The sequence below is a fragment of the Octodon degus genome, unplaced genomic scaffold (assembly GCF_000260255.1).
Source record: "Octodon degus isolate 3935 unplaced genomic scaffold, OctDeg1.0 scaffold00018, whole genome shotgun sequence".
In the NCBI taxonomy this organism is placed as follows: domain Eukaryota; kingdom Metazoa; phylum Chordata; class Mammalia; order Rodentia; family Octodontidae; genus Octodon; species Octodon degus.
In genome coordinates, this window is record NW_004524594.1 from 24,341,556 (window position 1) to 24,359,050 (window position 17,495).

Here is a 17,495-nt window from a genome sequence, read left to right on the forward strand (position 1 = left end):
AGAAGGCAGCAAAACAGCAAAAGCAAAATGGCAGGAGCAGTGTTAACAATGGCTTCAGAGAGCAAGTCTATCTGTCTGTGTGTCTGTGTGTCTGTCTGTGTGTCTGTCTGTGTGTCTGTGTGTCTGTCTGTCTGTCTGTCTGTCTTATGGTACACTCAGGTTATCCACCCCAGCCTAGGTGGAGCACTCTCACTCACACCCAGCAGTACTCAAGACTCATGATCCCAGAAGTACTCAGACCCATAATCCCAGCCTTAGATCATGAAATAATCATAAACTGTAGAACTGTGCCTAAATGACTGCATAAGGAAGACAAATACACACAAACCATAACATTCTGCCTCTGGACCCCCAAAGAATCATGCACATCTCTTTATCCAAAAGACATTTTAGTTCATCTATAAGAGTTTCCAAAGCCCTAACATTTTCAGCATTGTTGAAAAGTCCAAGTCCTAAGTCTCCTCCAAGATCTAGGGCAAACTCTTAGATGTGAACCCCTGTATAAAAGAAAAATTAAACACTTCCAACATTCAAAGGCACAAGATAAAAATTACCATCCCCAAAGTTGCAAACAACAGGGGAATACAAAGCATTGGGACTAAAGAAAGTCCAAAATCCAGCAGGGCAAACGTTAAGTTCCATAGTTCCATGGAGAACATGTGCAGCAATCTGTGATGAGTTGTGAGTTCCAAAAGCCTTACATGGATCCACCCCTATGACACTCATGGTGGTAGCTCCTATGACTTCTCTCTTAGGTTGGACTTGCTCCCTCCTTGCAGTTTCCCTTAGATAATCCACTAACTTTTCCACTAATCCACTAACTTTTCCAAACTGCTGGGGTTTCCATTGAATAGGCTTCTCACAGCCTTACAAACTGCCCTCTCTGGGGCACACTGCCTGGCCTCCCAGGCCTTCTTCTGAATTCTAGCTGGAAGTCTTATTAACCTCAAAACTCCTGCATTCTGAATGCACCCAAAATCAATGCTACATGGTTGATGTCAAGGTCTGCTGCCAGGTGAAGCAGTACCCAGATTTTTCTCTCTCTTGTCTGCAGGGGTCAAGTGTCTGGATCACTGAACACACTGAACTGAATTCCAAAGAATAAATTTCTCTATACCAGCATCATTCTCAAACCTGATGTGGCCTCTACTTCCATTCTGGAACATGGCTCTGTGGCTTTTTTCCCAAGGCAAAGTCCCTCACCCTTGTGATTCTGAGGCCTCAAGGGGTGGAGACCTGCTGCCTTTGTGATGCCTTCAGATCATTCTTTCCATTCTCTTGTTCCTTCTCAGCAATGGAGATCCACTCAGCTCTATCTTTGCAGTCTACAGCTTTACTGGAGCTTCATTTCTGGCCAAACTCACAACATTTTAAGGCATCCTTCTTGGTTCTTTGTTCTTGATTCTCAATATAAACCTGACTAAAAGCCCCTAACAATAGCTATTCCACTTCCTCAATATTTGACTGCTTTGAGATTTCTTTTGAAAGATTAATCAGTTTTCCATGCTAAATCTCAATCTCAGACAAAGTCTCTATATAGGAGCAACATGCAAGTAAACTTTCTGCCAAGCCAAAACATACATTATCTGGAGTCCAACAAAAAATGTAGTCCTTCTTCCCAGAAGAAACATCTTCAGCGTGGTCTTTACAGGCAGGATTTCTAACAGTCTTCTTGTCTTCTGAACTCTGACCAGAATTTCACATACAGAACAGTCAAAGCTTTTCCAGCACTTTTTTTTTATAGACAACATCTCTAAATCTTTCCTATCTCTTCCCTTACACCATTCCCAAAATCTTGGAATCCATATGGTCAGATTTAGTTACATCAATGATTCCATTTCTCTGATACCAAATTCTGTCTCAGATACTCTTCCATCATTGCTGGGACAAATATACAACACACAAAATGAAGGAAGGAAAGGTTTATTTAGCTCACAGTTAGTGGATGTTTCAGTCCATACTTCACTGGCTCCAAGGCAGAGTGGTACATGGCAGACAGCATCCATTCATAGCAATGGCAGAGAGTAAGGGAAACTGGAAGAAGTAGCAGAAACAATGACAACAGAGGACAAGTCTTTCTCTCTGGCTCCCTTATTTTACATTCTTATGTTACATCCATAATCCCAGCAGTACAGTCCCATAATCCCAGCTTTGGATGATGAATTAATCACAAATTTAGAACTGCATGAGGCTATAGGGGGACAAATACACATGAACCATAACACTTGGCAAGTGCAAGGTCCCAAATTTAATCCCAATCACCACAAAAAATAAAGAGTAGCATTCCTGGACCCAAATAAACTCACAGAAGCAGAAATAAGGGAAATTTCAACTTTCACAAATGAAAATTGTGAAAAAGTAAAAAATTTTTTGAAAAAGTAAAAAAGTACAAATCAATGTAATAAATGAAGTAAATGATCTATGTTACATGTTACAGTACTCTTAAAAAGGAGATCAAGAAGATATCAGAAGATAGGAAGATATCCCTTACACATGGATAGGAAGATCAAACACACTGAAAATGGTCATACTTCCAACATTATTATACTTATTTAACATAATCCAAAAAAAAATCCAAAAGCATGTCTCACAGACTTACAGAAAACATGCATGCAATTCATTTTGAACAAGAAGATACCTAGAATTAGGTGGGTAACAAAACCAGAGCAGGGGGCATCTCAGTGAGTGATCTGAAATTATACTACTGAGCTATTGTGATAAAAACAGCATGGCACTTGCAACAGTACACACCACAGGATCAGTGGAACAGATTAGAAGATGCATAACCAAGCCCAAATATAGTCAACTACCTAATTTTTACAAAGGAACCAAAAAGTTCATTTGAAGAAAGATAGCCTCTTTAATAAAGCTTTTGACTAAGTCCAAGACTCATTCATGAGAAAAGCCATACATGTAATTGGAGTCAATGGTCTTAACCTCAATTTGATAAAAGCTATCGATGACAAATCAACAACCAACACCATATTAAATTCACAAAAACTGAAAGCTCTCACTCTAAAATGAGGAACAAATAAGGAGTCCACTATCTTCACTTCCACTCAGTAGAGTTCTGGAAACATTAGGCAGAGCGATTAAACAAGAGAAAAAATAAAGGATATAAGGATTGGAAAAGATGAAGTAAAATTATCATGACTTGCAGATGAGATGATACTCTATAGAGGAGACCATAAAAATTCCAGGAAATGAGTTCTAGATTTATTAACCCTTTTAATGAATGATATAAAGTCAACACTCAGAAACAAATAGCATTCCTGAACACACATAATTAACTCACTAAAAGAGAAGTTAGGAAAACCACACCCTTCAAAATATCATTCAAAATAAGATATACTTAAGAATCAATGTACAGAGAAAGTAAATGATGTAAAGATTGAGCTTTCCGTGCTCCCCTGCAGGGTCCATATGGCATTGTTCCTGATTCCCATCATAACTTAAAGAGAAACTTCACAATGTCTGGAGCCCTCGATGTCCTACAAATGAAGGAGGAGGACGTCCTCAAGTTCCTTGCTGCAGGAACCCACTTAGTGGCACCAACCTGGATTTCCAGATGGAGCAGTAATCTGTAAAAGGAAAAGTGATGGAATCTACATCATAAATCTGAAGCGGACTTGGGAGAAGCTCCTCCTGGCAGCTCGAGCCATAGTGGCCATTGAAAACCCTGCCGACGTCAGCGTCATATCTTCCAGGAGCACTGGCTAGTGGGCTGTGTTGAAGTTTGCTGCTGCCACTGGAGCTACTCCTATTGCTGGCCACTTCACTCCTGGAACCTTCACTAACCAGATCCAGACAGCATTCTGAGAGCCACGTCTTTTGGTGGTTACTGACCCCAGGGCTGACCACCAGCCCCTAACAGAGGCATCTTACATCAATCTGCCAGCCATTGCTTTGTGCAGCATAGATTCTCCTCTGTGCTATGTGGACATTGCCATCCTGCGCAACAATAAGGGAGCTCACTCTGAGACTCTGATGTGGTGGATGCTGGCCTGGGAAGTGCTGCGCATGTGTGGCACCATCTCCCGTGAACACCCGTGGGAAGTCATGCCTGATCTCTACTTCTACCAGGATCCTGAAGAGATTGGAAAAGAAGAGCAGGCTGCTGCTGAAAAGGCTGTGACCAAGGAAGAATTTCAGGGAGAATGGACTGCACCAGCTCCGGAGTTCACTGCTGCTCAGCCTGAGGTCTGAGGGTGTGCGGGTGCCCTCTGTGCTGAATGGGCACAGATCAGGCATGACTTCCCACTGGAGTGCTCAGCCAGCTACAGAAGATTGGTCTGCAGCCCCCACCACACAGGCCACTGAGTGGGTAGGAATCACCACCAAGCGGTCTTGAGCTGTTTTGCTGATGCTTCAGCAAAATGAGAATGAGGCTGATGAAAAATAAAACAATTTCTAAGAAAAAAAAAGATTGAGAATTATGCCACTTGAAAGCAAGAGATCAAAGAGCATTTTAGAAAATGGGAAAATATTCCTTGCACCTACATAGGAAGAACCATCTTTGAGAAAGTGGTCATACTCCCAGAACTGTGCCCATTAGGGAGATTTGCCTGTAGTTTCCTGTTTTGGTTGTGTCTTTCTCTGGTTGTGGTAGCAGAATACTAGTTTTCTAGAGGAATGAGATAGGGAGAATTGTTTCCCTTACAAATTCATTGACGAGTTTGAAGAGTATTGACATTAAGTCTTCTCTAAACTTCATGAACAATTCAGCTGTGAATCCGTCAGGACCTGTATTTCTTTGTTGGTAAGCTATTTATTATATTTTCAATCTCATTTACTGACTTTGGGTTAGTCAGAATTTTTGTATCTTCTTGATTGAGTTTGTTAATTCCTATGTATCTAGGAATCTGTCCATTTCTTCTGTGTTTTCTATCATATGACGGTAAATATTTTCAAAATAGGTATTGATGGTGTTCTGAATTTCCACAGGATCTGTAGTAATTTCATGTGTTTCATACCTTATTGCTTAAATGTAAGTTTTTCTCTTCCTTCTTTCTTGATGAGGTTTATTAGAGATTTATCAATTTTATTTAGTCTTTCAAAGAACAAACTCTTTAATTTATTAATTCTTTGTATTGTTTTCTTCATCTCAATTATATTAAATTCTGAATTAATTAATTTCTGGTGTTCATAATTTTCTTCCTTTTGTGAGTTTTGGGGTTGACTCCTCCTTCTTTTCGTAGAACTTGGAGATGATAGTAACATTTATTCTGGGTCCTTGGCTAAAGCTAAAAGCAAATAAAAATGGTGGACTTGTGACCTGGATAGGAAGAAGGGAAGCTCTGAAAGCACACTCCTCCAGATCTAGGTGGGCACATCTTTGCTCTCCTTCACTTGCCTAGCTCTCGGCTCCCAGGTCCAGACAGACACTAGAGCCATGGAGAAGACCAAGCTGATCCAGAAGGCCAAGCTGGCAGAGCAGGTGAAGTGCTACGATGACATGGCCACCTGCATGAAGGTAGTGACTGAGCAGGGCACTGAACTGTCCAATGAGGAATGCAACCTGCTCTCAGTGGCCTACAAAAACGTGGTCAGGACCCGTTGGTCCGCCTGGGGAGTTATCTCAAACATTGAGCAGAAAACCGATACCTCTAACAAGAAGTTGCAACTGATTAAGGACTATCGGGAGAAAGTAGAGTCAGAGCTGCAGTCCATCTATACTACTATCCTGGAATTGTTGGACAAGGATTTAATAGCCAATGCAACTAATCTAGAGGGTAGTCTTCTAACTGAAGATGAAGAGAGATTACTTCTGATACTTTGCTGAAGTTGCATGCAGTGATGATCAGAAACAAACAACAGATAATTCCCAAGGAGCTTACCAAGAGGCATTTGATGAAAGCAAGAAAGAGATACAGCCCACACACCTAATTCACCTGGGGCTGGCTCTTAACTTTTCTGTATTTTACTATGAGATCCTTAATAACCCCAAGCCTACCTGGCTAAAATGGCTTTTGATGAGGCCATTGCAGATCTTGGCACACTGAATGAAGAGTCCTACAAAGACTGCACTCTCATCATGCAGTTGTTCAGTGAAAATTTAATATTATGGACATCAGCACAGGAGAAGAATGTGATGCTGCAGAAGGGGCCAAGAACTAAGTGGACACAGGGCATCATCCTTCCTCCCAACAACAAACCTGTTTATACATCTCCATTCCTTTCTCCACTTGGATTTCCTATGGCAAGAACCTGTTCATGTGTATGGAGGCAGCCATTCCTAGTCTTTTTACACTGCAGCTTTGGGAAAACTCCACTCCTTGGTTTGAGTTTGTCTTGGCCCTCTTGATGTAAAGTTACTGCTGTACAAAAGTATTAATACCTTCATTTCATATAAATATAAGTAACTTTCAACACTAAAGTAGAAGACTAAAAATGTATCTGGTGTTTAATTAATCTGAACCAGTTCTGCAGTGACTGTGTCTTGTATTACTGTGGAAATATGAAGACACAGTAGTTAATTAAAATTTAGTGTTCTCCATAACCTCTTAATTTCTACATTCCCTCCTTTTCTCTTTGGGGTTTCCTTTCACTGAACAACTTTTCTGTCCTCCTACTCTGTTCCTTTTTGGTAGGAATCCAAAAGTTTTAGATTGAATTGGAAAGCACTTGGTGTCTCTGCATTGAGGGTCACAAACTGAAGAACCTCCTGAATTGAGTTTGATGGAGGTTATGTCTGTCTGTGACAACATAAGTTTCCTTATTCACCTTCATTTGCTGCTGTTTAAGTTGACAAGTTCCCTTCCCAATAAAAATTTACTTGTACCTCCTGCTTTTGTTGTTCCAGTATTCACTTTACTGTGTAACAGAAGTAGCATGTTGCTGCCAGAATCCAAGCATTGCTTTTGGCAAATTGAAGTACATGTCATTTCTTAATACAGTAGAAAAGGGAAATAATTAAAGTACATGAGTCCCAGTCTAAAACTTTGGTACTTTTCCATTCGGATTTGTGCACATGTGAGAAGGTGTCCACATTAGTGATTGTTTCTTAGAGAGTTGGATTACTACTATGTGTTACTAACCATTGACTATAGTCCCCAAAAAAGCCTTGTGAAAATGTTATACCCTGTGTAGCATCAGAGTAACATAAAATGAAATTACATTTTATAAAACTAAAAAAATGTATTCTGATTCATTTAGGGTGGTACATGCTGCAGACATATACTAAATCCATTTGTTTATAGATTTCATTTGGTTCTGATATGGATTTGAATGTAGATGATCTTTCCATTTGTGACAGTGAGGTATTAAGATACCCATCACAATTGTACTACCATAATTTGAATTTTTTCATGTCTATTAGTATGTGTTCTACATTGTTAGGTGTACTGGTATTTGGTACATATATACTTATGATTGTTATCTCTTTTTCTGGAGTTTTAACTTAGCTAGTTTGCAGTCACCTTCTTTGTCACTCTTGACCAGTCTTGGCTTGAAGATCACTTTGTGATAGAATAGCCACTCCTGCTTTTGTCCAGTGTACTAGCACATGGAGTAATTTTTTCCTTCATTTGCCTTTTTTCCTACCAATTTCTTTTTTAATAAAGGCATTTCTTATATGCACCATATTGTTGGACTTCTTTATTCAGCCATTCTTCCTGTTCATTTCTTTTGATTGGTCAACTGAAGCCATCGACTTTGATAGTTATAACTTATATGTATTCTCTTATCCTTGTCATATTTTCTTGCTGCTGGTTTGTGGTCTTTCAACTCTGTATAATCACTAGCCATGCCTCCTAGTGGCTTCCTTCCTCTGTATTTTTGGAATTGTGCTATTCAGGACCTCTTTCCAACATAACCTCCAGGATATTTTGTAAAATGTTTTCTTTCTTTTTTTCTTTTTTTTTTTCAGAACCTGGGATTGAACTCAGGCCCCTGTGCCTGCCAGGCAAGTGCTTATTCCACTGAGCCATCTCCCTGGCCCCTGTAAAATGGTTTTGTAGTCAAAATTTTCTTCACTTGTTCTTTGTCATTGAAGTATCCTAATTTTTCACTGACCTTGAAGGTAATATTGCAGGATTCATCAATTTCTGTATGATGTTATTTTCTTTTCAGGTTTGAAATACTTCCATGCATGTTCTCCTTGATTTAAGCATTTGTGCTGAGAAGTCTTTTGTGATTCTGAAGGGCTTTCCTTTACAAGTGATCTGTTTCTTTTCCCTGACAGCTTTAGAGAGATGATTAAGTTATAGTGAATGTGGAGAGAAAAGGCATTGGCCAGTGTAATGTGACTGGTGTCCTTATGTGAAAAGAATATTCAGAAACACTGGGAGATCTCAGGAAGTGACATACACAGATGAGGTCCCTTGGGACAGGTAGTGAGGAGGTAACATTCTAGAAGCCATGACACTAAAAAGCAGAACTAGCGGCTGTGCTGATGGTCGTATTGTGGCATCCAAACCTGTTGGGAACTAAATTTCTGTTGTTATGTGTATCCATTCTGCAGATCCTTTTGCTCTTCTAATCAAAGAAAAATGAGGAAGAGCAGAAATCCCAACTGGGCAGTCAGAGTCCATTGGAGTGTTAAAGGAAAGAGAAATATTTTGCACCAGACTGCTGCTGAGGGTGTCCTTAAACCAGAGCTCCCTAAGCTGCCCAGACAGTCTACAAATGTCTTGTTTGTCTCAAAAAACTAAACTAAACTAAACTAAACTAAGCTAAACTAAAATAAAATAAACTAAAATAAAAACTTGACAAAACAAAACAGAATAAAACAAAACAATGCATCTATCTTCAATCCCTTCCTATAACTGACAGATTTCATCTTGACTCTTCCATTACCTGTTTTGGTTATGGCTGGCTAGCTTATAGATGGTATTTTTTTTATGACACAGCAATCTCTTTCATTGCTGACATTATGAGAGATTAGGAAAAGACTTTAAGCTGGATGACATTTTTCAGGATCATTTGCTGTTCTCAACGACCTTTAAGCCAAGGGCACATTTGGCTTCCGGGGAACATCTGCTTCTGCAATTGCCCACCCCACCACTGCCTGGCACTCATCTCTGTGCCATCTCTCTGATCTTGCAATGCTAACTGAACAATGGACACAGACCACCTGCTCAGGGCCACTCAGCTCTAACTTGACCTACAGAAAGCAGAGGCAGTCATGACAATGAGCAGAAGCATCTGCATGTGCCAAGCCTCTACTCTCTTACCTCTTACAAAGCCCAAATGCACAGCTGGAACAGCTCACTATAGAAATCACTAGAACTGTCCACTGCTGATACAGTTTCCCTTCTCCATCCATCCATATATATGCCAGTATAAAAAGAAAAATTTTGACTGGTCACTATGTCTGTTACATTAAGGTAGTGAATTTCATTATGCAGGAGTTCATCCTGAAACATCCTTTTCAACCCTGCAGAAAAGACCTATGCAGACATCTATAACCATAAAGGATAATCCAGGCAAACATAGGGCCCTGTGCTTAAGATTTCACAGGACATGATTCTGCCTACCAACCTCCAACCAAACTGTCCTCAAAATTGCACTAATCCTACACATAACTGGGCAATTCCTCAAGACTTATTCAGTGCAAAAATTATGAGAGGCAACTAATTAATCTCATCAGTTCATATTTTTCCCTTAGAAGAATGACAGCTTAACCACTAGAGAGAAGGGATTGAACAGCAGGTGAATAGACACCAAGAACTCCTTGTACCCAAGGAAACTCTGTTGGAAACACACAAAGTGCAACTCAGTATGTGAAAAGAAAATATAACATAGCTAGGAAAACACAGAATGCACTCCTATATACAATACTAAATAAAGGATTTCTCCTAAAAGGCATGAGGGAAAAGCCAAATATAAGATTAAGTGTCAGCATCAATAGCCTGAATCAAAAGATAGAATACCTGAAGTAAGATTATGAGAGTGAGAAGCATTGCTTGTGAAAATATTTTTGAGAAAATCTTCTGAATTGAAGACTAATTGAAAAAAGAGCACAAAATCTGAACTTAAAAACAAATGTGGATGAAGAGTAATTGACATTTCCCCAGGGATAGAAGACCACTTTATTCAATGGTAGTGATACACAAGATTTCCAAAAAGACAACCCAGTCTTACGGAATGTTCTTCCAAAGGGAAAGAACTAAGACATAGTCTTAAACAGACAAATGCGGTGGCCCAAGTAGTGTCCCTACATATCATGATGATAAGGAAATACCAAGAGTTATGCATGGACATTTTTAGTTTAATAACTACCAAGAATATTCCTAATGCATGTGTTAGAATTTGTGTCTAAAACACTAAAGTTTCCCTGAATAGAGCCAGATGCAGGGAATGTTTAGATAAAGTTCTTTCAATCTTTCTGTCCAAGTCCCATGTTGCAACTTTTAGAAATAAAACAATGACAACCTCATTCTCATGCATCCTGCTGGGCTGCAGTCCCAAATGGAACCGAGGTGTGCAAGCCATCCTGGTATTTTATTTGGGAGGTCACACAATGTGGAGATGAAGGTGCCATTGTTCAGATACTCCTTATAAAAGGAGCTTCCCTGTTTCTCTAGTGCAGATTCAGAAGCAGCTCTCGAGCCTTCTGCAAGATGCTGGTGGTCCTGCTGACTGCGGCCCTAGTGGCCTTGAGCTCAGCTCAGAGCGAAAGTTCTTCAGGTATGAGAAATTGGTCCAGAGATGTGACCCTGCTTGGGGATCCAGAAACCACATGGCAGATGTGGTGAGGGTGTGTGAAAGGGAGAATTCAATGAAAGGAAGCACAGGACTGTGAGGGTCTTTTGGCAAGTTTATGATGACTTAGGTCCACCTTGCATATCAGGATATTGAAATTTGATTTAAGATCATATTGTTACCAATAAAATTTTTGGGCAGTAAATATTTAGCTTTGTATTCCCTGATACATCTTTCTAAGCTGTGAAGGGCAGGTGGTACAATGGGAGGATCAATGATTGGAAGCACAGTGGTAGGGATATTTCTAGATCTGGGTGGGTGTAGCAGGCTTTCTTCTCAGGCAATTCAGGGCACAAAGCTCAGATACATAACACAACTAAGAGTCCCTTTGAAGAGCCTCAATTGGGTAACAAAGTTTAGTATTGATGTAGTGACACAGGAAATGCATGGATCATTTTCTCTGAACCACTTCCAATATTGTAATGTGCTTGGAGGAGTTGTACTGCTTCATACACAAATGCTTAACTCTGGTTTTTCCTTACTGTAAAGGATATTTTAATAAGTAAAGGATTTAATGAAGGAGAATGGTAATCAAACCACAAGCACGATACTGAAATTACTACAATACTTTAAAAAATTATCAGTGAGGTCTGATGTCTGGGGAGAATGAAAAGGAAGTTTTTAAAGTGTTGGATCATTTTTAAAAGTGCTCGCCTTTTAAAATGTTTCAGACTCAGCATGTCACCTGCTCTGCCACTCCTTATATTTGCTGTGCTGTCCAAGGATATGATCTCAGAGAGGGGCTGAGCATTGTAGAGAGTTCACATGGGGATACGCAAGCAACCTTTCCTTGTAGGACATTTGTAAGCCCTGGAAGAGTGCCAGCTGACCTTTAAACACATCTGTGCTTTATTTTCTAGAGGTCATCTATGAAGACTCTGGCTCCATAATAGGTAAAACCAAATTTGTCCTCACCTTTCACTTCCTTCCTATCTGCAGGCATTTTGGAGGCTTGTGCTCTTTTATTATCTTCATTTTTATGTTTTAGAATTGATTATTAATATAACTTCTTCTAAAAATAGAGATAAACCTCAACAGCAGGCATTCTGAGGACTAAGAACTGATTCACCAAGTTCAGTAAGAGGGAGGATTAGTGTCAGAATCAACTAGCAGGAAGAGGCTCCTGGTGTCCTTACACAGAGGGACTGCAGACAGTCGTTGCACTCTGGTGACCCCCTGATTTTTCTGCTCAGCTCTTCCATGGTACTGGGAGCAACTCCATGACCTCCTTCTCTCCTGTGTTCCTTCTTAGAATCATACAGCCACCTGCGACATGCCAAGAAATATGTGGCTATGGTATTACTTCTATACTTTTCCACTCACCTATGTCCTTATAGATGGTAAAGAAGTGGTCACCACTTTTCCATGAACTCTGTATGCTCTGTCCCTTTCAATCACATCTGTCTCAGGCTTTTCTCCACCTAACTTGCTCTGCACCTACACCTACTTTCCACATCACACCTAGTTGTCCTGAGAAGATTCACTGGCAGAAAGCTTACACAGTACTGTGTGCCAAAATACAACCGGCAACACACATGACATTATCTTTTCCCTTTGCTTTTCATCAGTATTAGAAATTTCCTCTGTGCATTCAAGGTGTCCAAGTTCTCCTTTTAGCCAAATGGAGAGAAACTCCAGTTTCTGGTGGCTATCACTCAGGTGTTTTGCATGTCCCACAAGTGTAGTGCATGGGTCTAGAGTCACTGTCTGTGGAAAGGCACTGGGTATGAGGGAGGAGGCTGAGAATGTGGTCTGTGGAATGGGAGAGTATTCTACCACTGAGCTCATCTACCACTGTGCTTTTTAGAATTTGAGGATCAACCTCAGGCCACTGCTGATGAATTGGTTCTTACACAAGAAAACGCCCCTGCGGATGAAGAAGAAGGTGGTGATGAAGGTGGTGATGAAGGTGGTGATGAAGGTGGTGATGAAGATGATGGTTCTCATGAGGCACCACCCCCACCACATCCTCGGCCTCCTCATCATGGACATCACCCAAAACCACCCCATCATAAGCCTCCTCCTCCTGGCCCCAGTAAGCACCGGAGGTCACCCCACCATGGAGGCCCACAGCAAGCAAATGGTCCTCCACCTCCTGGAAACCATCAGGGACCACCCCAACAAGGAGGCCCACAGAAACCAAATGGTCCTCCTCCTCCTCGTCCTCCTCGCCCTCCTCCTCCTCCTCCTCCTGGAAGTGAGCAAGAGACACCTGAGTCAGAAGGTACTTACTTGTGCTTTTCCTCCTTGCCTATACAAAGGTCCAGGGATCTTGCACCACCTCACAAATTGATAAACCACACAGACCCCCTCTATGACCTCAGCTTCATGGTTTGAAAGTAGCACTGGGTGGGATTTATGCTCATTCCTCACCAGAGACCCACATTCCAGTACTTTTTTTAAATTTTTTTTTTATAGCTGTGTTTTGTTTTTATTTTTTTAATTTTTTTGCGGAATCAGGGATTGAACTCAGGACATTGTGCTTGCCAGGGAAGTGCTTATTCCACTGAGCCATCTCCCCAGCCCCTTCCAGTACTTTTAAAAGATTAGTATGATAACCATTCATTTTCCATCAAGTTGAGGTTATGTGGTCAGTGAAGCCAAATGTTCCATATTGCTATTTAGATATTCTGTGTTAAGACAGAACAATCCTTTATTTTTTTTTAAGTTCTTGTGGTAATACTGATTTTAAGCAACGTGGTCCCAGAATTTCATTTTGCTGTTATGATTGGCACTGACAAAGGAACTACTTCAGTGTTATGCTTTTGGTCCTCTGCCTCCTCTTCAGAGTTAGTGACTTCCAGCGTCACATTTCCACCTGACATCACCCTCATTTTCACCTCACAGCACCTCTGTCAGATCCAAAGCTCTTGATAAAGAACATGCAACTCTGTGCTTTTCAATGTCCCCCTGAGTTTTAAATGCTAACATCTATTCAGTCCCGGCCTAAGTTGAAAACTAAGCTAATTGAAGAGAAGAGCAGGAAGTGGAATCTGAAAGGCCCACCCCATCCTAACTCCCATGCCCCAGACCAGAAGCATTATCATTTCGCTTTCACATACTTGTGGAGATGGCTGCATCCATACAGAGGCACATCACCCATTTTCTCCACATGTAGTGCCACGCAGCATCTCTATGTGGCCCACTTCTAGTATATTTCTTAGCAAACATCAAAATCAACTCACACAATTTTATAGATCTTTCTATTATCTTTCTGTCTTTCCTTCTTTGCTCCTCCTGTTTGTTGTTTCCCTACTCCACTCTTATCTTTGCTTTCAATTTTTTGTCTACCTTTTTTCTTCCTTCTTTCTTTCCTTTGTTCCCTCACTCTCTCTCCATCCCTCTTTCTTCTTTCATTTCTTTGTCCTCCTTTGACGTTGATCTTTCTTACTTGCTTCTTTATATATTTTTCAAACTGCATACTGTTCCATTGTGTAATTCCACATTTATATTTTCATCATTCCATCCTCTCAATTGTTACATTGATAAGTTTACATTTCATTGTAATTAGTTGTTTTGTTGATTCTCTTCATCAATTTGAAAAAAATTGTTTCAAAAAATTTTGTAGCCATAAGTTCAACATCTTAGGAATAATCTTCATTTCTTCATTTTGCTACCAATGATTTAGAGCACACTATATTCTGACAGAGCAAGAAGAACTGACAAGGAGAAATTAGAAGGAAGTGGAAGGAGAAGGTTAGAGGAAGAGATGTTTGGGTCTCACCTGCCTCAGTCCAATAATGCCAGCAGGACATTAGGAACTTCTTGCCATGTAACACCTCATCTGTAATGTTCTTTCTTTGATGTTTCAGAAAGTGAATGAGAAGAAGATGTCCTTCAGAAAACTAAGTGATTGGAACCTTGCAGTCATAACTGTATATTCAATATTCTAATAAAACAAAGAGCCTGCAACTTTTGCCTGCAGTTTTTTCTTCTCTTGTTGCTGGGGAATATTAAGAATCCCTAACATTGCCAGTGTTGTTAAACCTGGTTTCTTGGCCTAAAAATATCCTTGATGTCACTTCTCCATGGGGCTATTTTTCTTTCCCTACATATCCCACAAATCTGTGTCCAGACTGAGGGTATTTCCCAGAATATCAGTATGTTTGAATTTAAGAGGTAGAAATTTGCAGTCTTTCAGGCAGAATATTGAGGTCTCTATCTCATTGCTTTTTCCATATTCAAACTGCTGTTTACTTAATATAAGCATCAAAATTAAGACAGACAACATTCTTCCAGGATAGAATACTGTTTCAAAGATTTAGTTCACAGACTATTGCCAAGAAATTCACCTCACCAATAAAAAAAGTGCAAGACAAAGTCAATGGCTGTAAAGTAATATTCTCACCAAGTAGAAATCTAAAGCAAGCCATCTATATAGTTGTACCTGCCAAAGTTCACTTAAAGACTCAAAGTCTAAGAGAAAAAGCACCTCTCTAAAGTTGTAGAAATCAACTGAATATGACTATAATGATTATGAACTCATATGCCCCTATCAGAATGCAGGAATTTATGAGCTACAAAATAGCTTATCATTTGAGAAAATTCAATATCATGTGCCCCTCAATAAATAGCCCTCCCAATTAAAAAGTCAAAAAACAAACACAATAAAAGCTTCATCAGAGTTCAACTATACTGCCAATCAAATTGTCTTAATGGACATTGTAGGACTTTCTATCTAATACCTGTGTCAAAGACATTCTTTGCATCTGTCTATGGAAATGTCTCCAGCATCAACAGTGTTTGACCACTCAAGTCCTAGGAAAAACACAACAAAAACTAGCATCATATTCTGTAACTCTTGTTATCACAGTGGGCTAGAACTAGAAGTCAGCAATGAAGGAAATTTTACAAATAATGTAAAAACATAAAACTGCTACAACATAGTTCAACATTGTTCTGAATTAAATCTGAGTTGTCAAAAAATCAAAAGGAAAATGTAGAAGATTTCTCAAAGGGTTTTTGATTGGACACAATATATACCCATATTTATGCAATACATAAAAACAGCACTAAAAGAGAAATGTGAGCTACTCACTGCATATGGGAACAATAGAAAGATTCAAAATAAACAGCTTAAAAGTGCCTTTTAAATAGCTAGTGTAGAACTGGGGAGAAACAAAGGCACCATACCCAGACAAGTTCCTGGAGAGACAGTTGCTAGACCTATTTGCAAGTAGACTAGGATCCTGTTACCAGTGGGAAACACTTTAATTCTAGCTATAGCTATTATATCCTTCAAGTTTTATTCCTTCTTTCAGGTTCTTACACTAGGGAGACAATACACTATGTATATATGTGGGTCTGGCTATTTCACTTATGAGTATAGCCTCTAGTTGCATCCACTTATAAAAGCCTCAAGTTTGCATTTCTTTTTAGCTGAGTAATACTCAATTGCATAAAATTGCACAGCTTTTTCATCCATTCCTCAAGTGATGGGCATTTTGGTTGTTTCCAAGATTTGGCTATGACAAATTGTGCTGCTATAAACATGGGTATATATTACTAATGTTTTATTAATTCTTCTTCTACATCTCCTCCTTCTTCTTTCTTCTTTTTCTTCTTTCTCTGTCTCTCTGTCTCTCATCTTTGTCTCTCTGTCTCTCCTCTCTGTCTCTCTCTCTGTCTGTCTCTCTGTCTCTCTCTCTCTGTCTCTGTCTCTCTCTCTGTCTATCTGTCTTTGCAGAACCAGGGATTGAACTCAGGACCCTGCACTTGCCAGGCAAATGCTTATTCTACTTAGCGATCTCTCAGGCCCTATATTATCTCTATGTTTTCATAATTTTATTGAAAAATAAATAGCAATGAAACATTTTCAAAAAAAGAGGTAGGAGAGTAGCAATAAATAACACATTGTATATTGCCTTCCAGTGGTTATTTGTTGTACAATATGAAGACATGATATCCTATTTACAAACACTATTAGAACAAATCCCTCTAGTAACTGAATTAAGAGAATGTAGCTATATATCTATCCTAACCATGTTGAATGCACAGATACAAAATGGTCATTCATCTATATCCCCCTTTTTTTGTTGAGTTCCATCATTTAAATATTATAGGTGTGGGAACTCAGCAAAATATTCCAAAATAATACAGCACTCCATAATAGTATTGGGTCTTCCACTTGACTGGCAATGTCAGAAGTTGTTGACCTGAGTCTCCTACAGCTCAACATAACAACATGGCTTTATTTCTTGTACTTTGTTTTTATACTTGTCTGCTGGATGGTTAAGATGAAGATAAAGCAAGACCTATGGAACAAGAATTGTAGCTTTTGGATCTGAAAAGGTCAGTCAAATCCTCTCAAGATTTATCCTGAGACCCTATAACTCAGAGTGTAGGGTCTTTGTCAGTGTCAGCCATGTGGATGAGTCCCGGCCATTGCTTGGCCAATTTGCTCTCTGTGAAAACCTGAAAGAATGCTTTCTCTTCATGTGACTCTCCTTAGGCACACTCTACATCATCAATCACTTTCCCCTTGGGCCCCATAATCTTCTTGATCAGAAAATTTGGGACACAATTGAGTTACATGATGTTACAGTACCAGTTCTCATATGTCCTGACTCCTAATTGACCTTGGAAGGCTAGGGCCAAAATGTTGAATTTCCTTGTGTACCTCCTTTTTCTCTAATTTTTGGTATGCAAACTTAAGTTGTTAAACCTCCAAAAGAGAAGCTTATTGTTATTACCATACAACTTAGGCTGTTGAGCTTAACCTCACTATCTGTCTGAATATCAAATATTTTAGGCATAACGAGGAACAGGTATATTTCATCAAATATTGATAT

The 17,495-nt window shown here is 39.6% G+C and overlaps 1 pseudogene; it reads left to right on the plus strand.

Moving 5' to 3' along the window:
- The first annotated feature begins 5,392 nt into the window (after positions 1–5,392).
- On the plus strand, positions 5,393–6,117 carry LOC101577513 (annotated as a pseudogene).
- Positions 6,118–17,495: the final 11,378 nt, after the last annotated feature.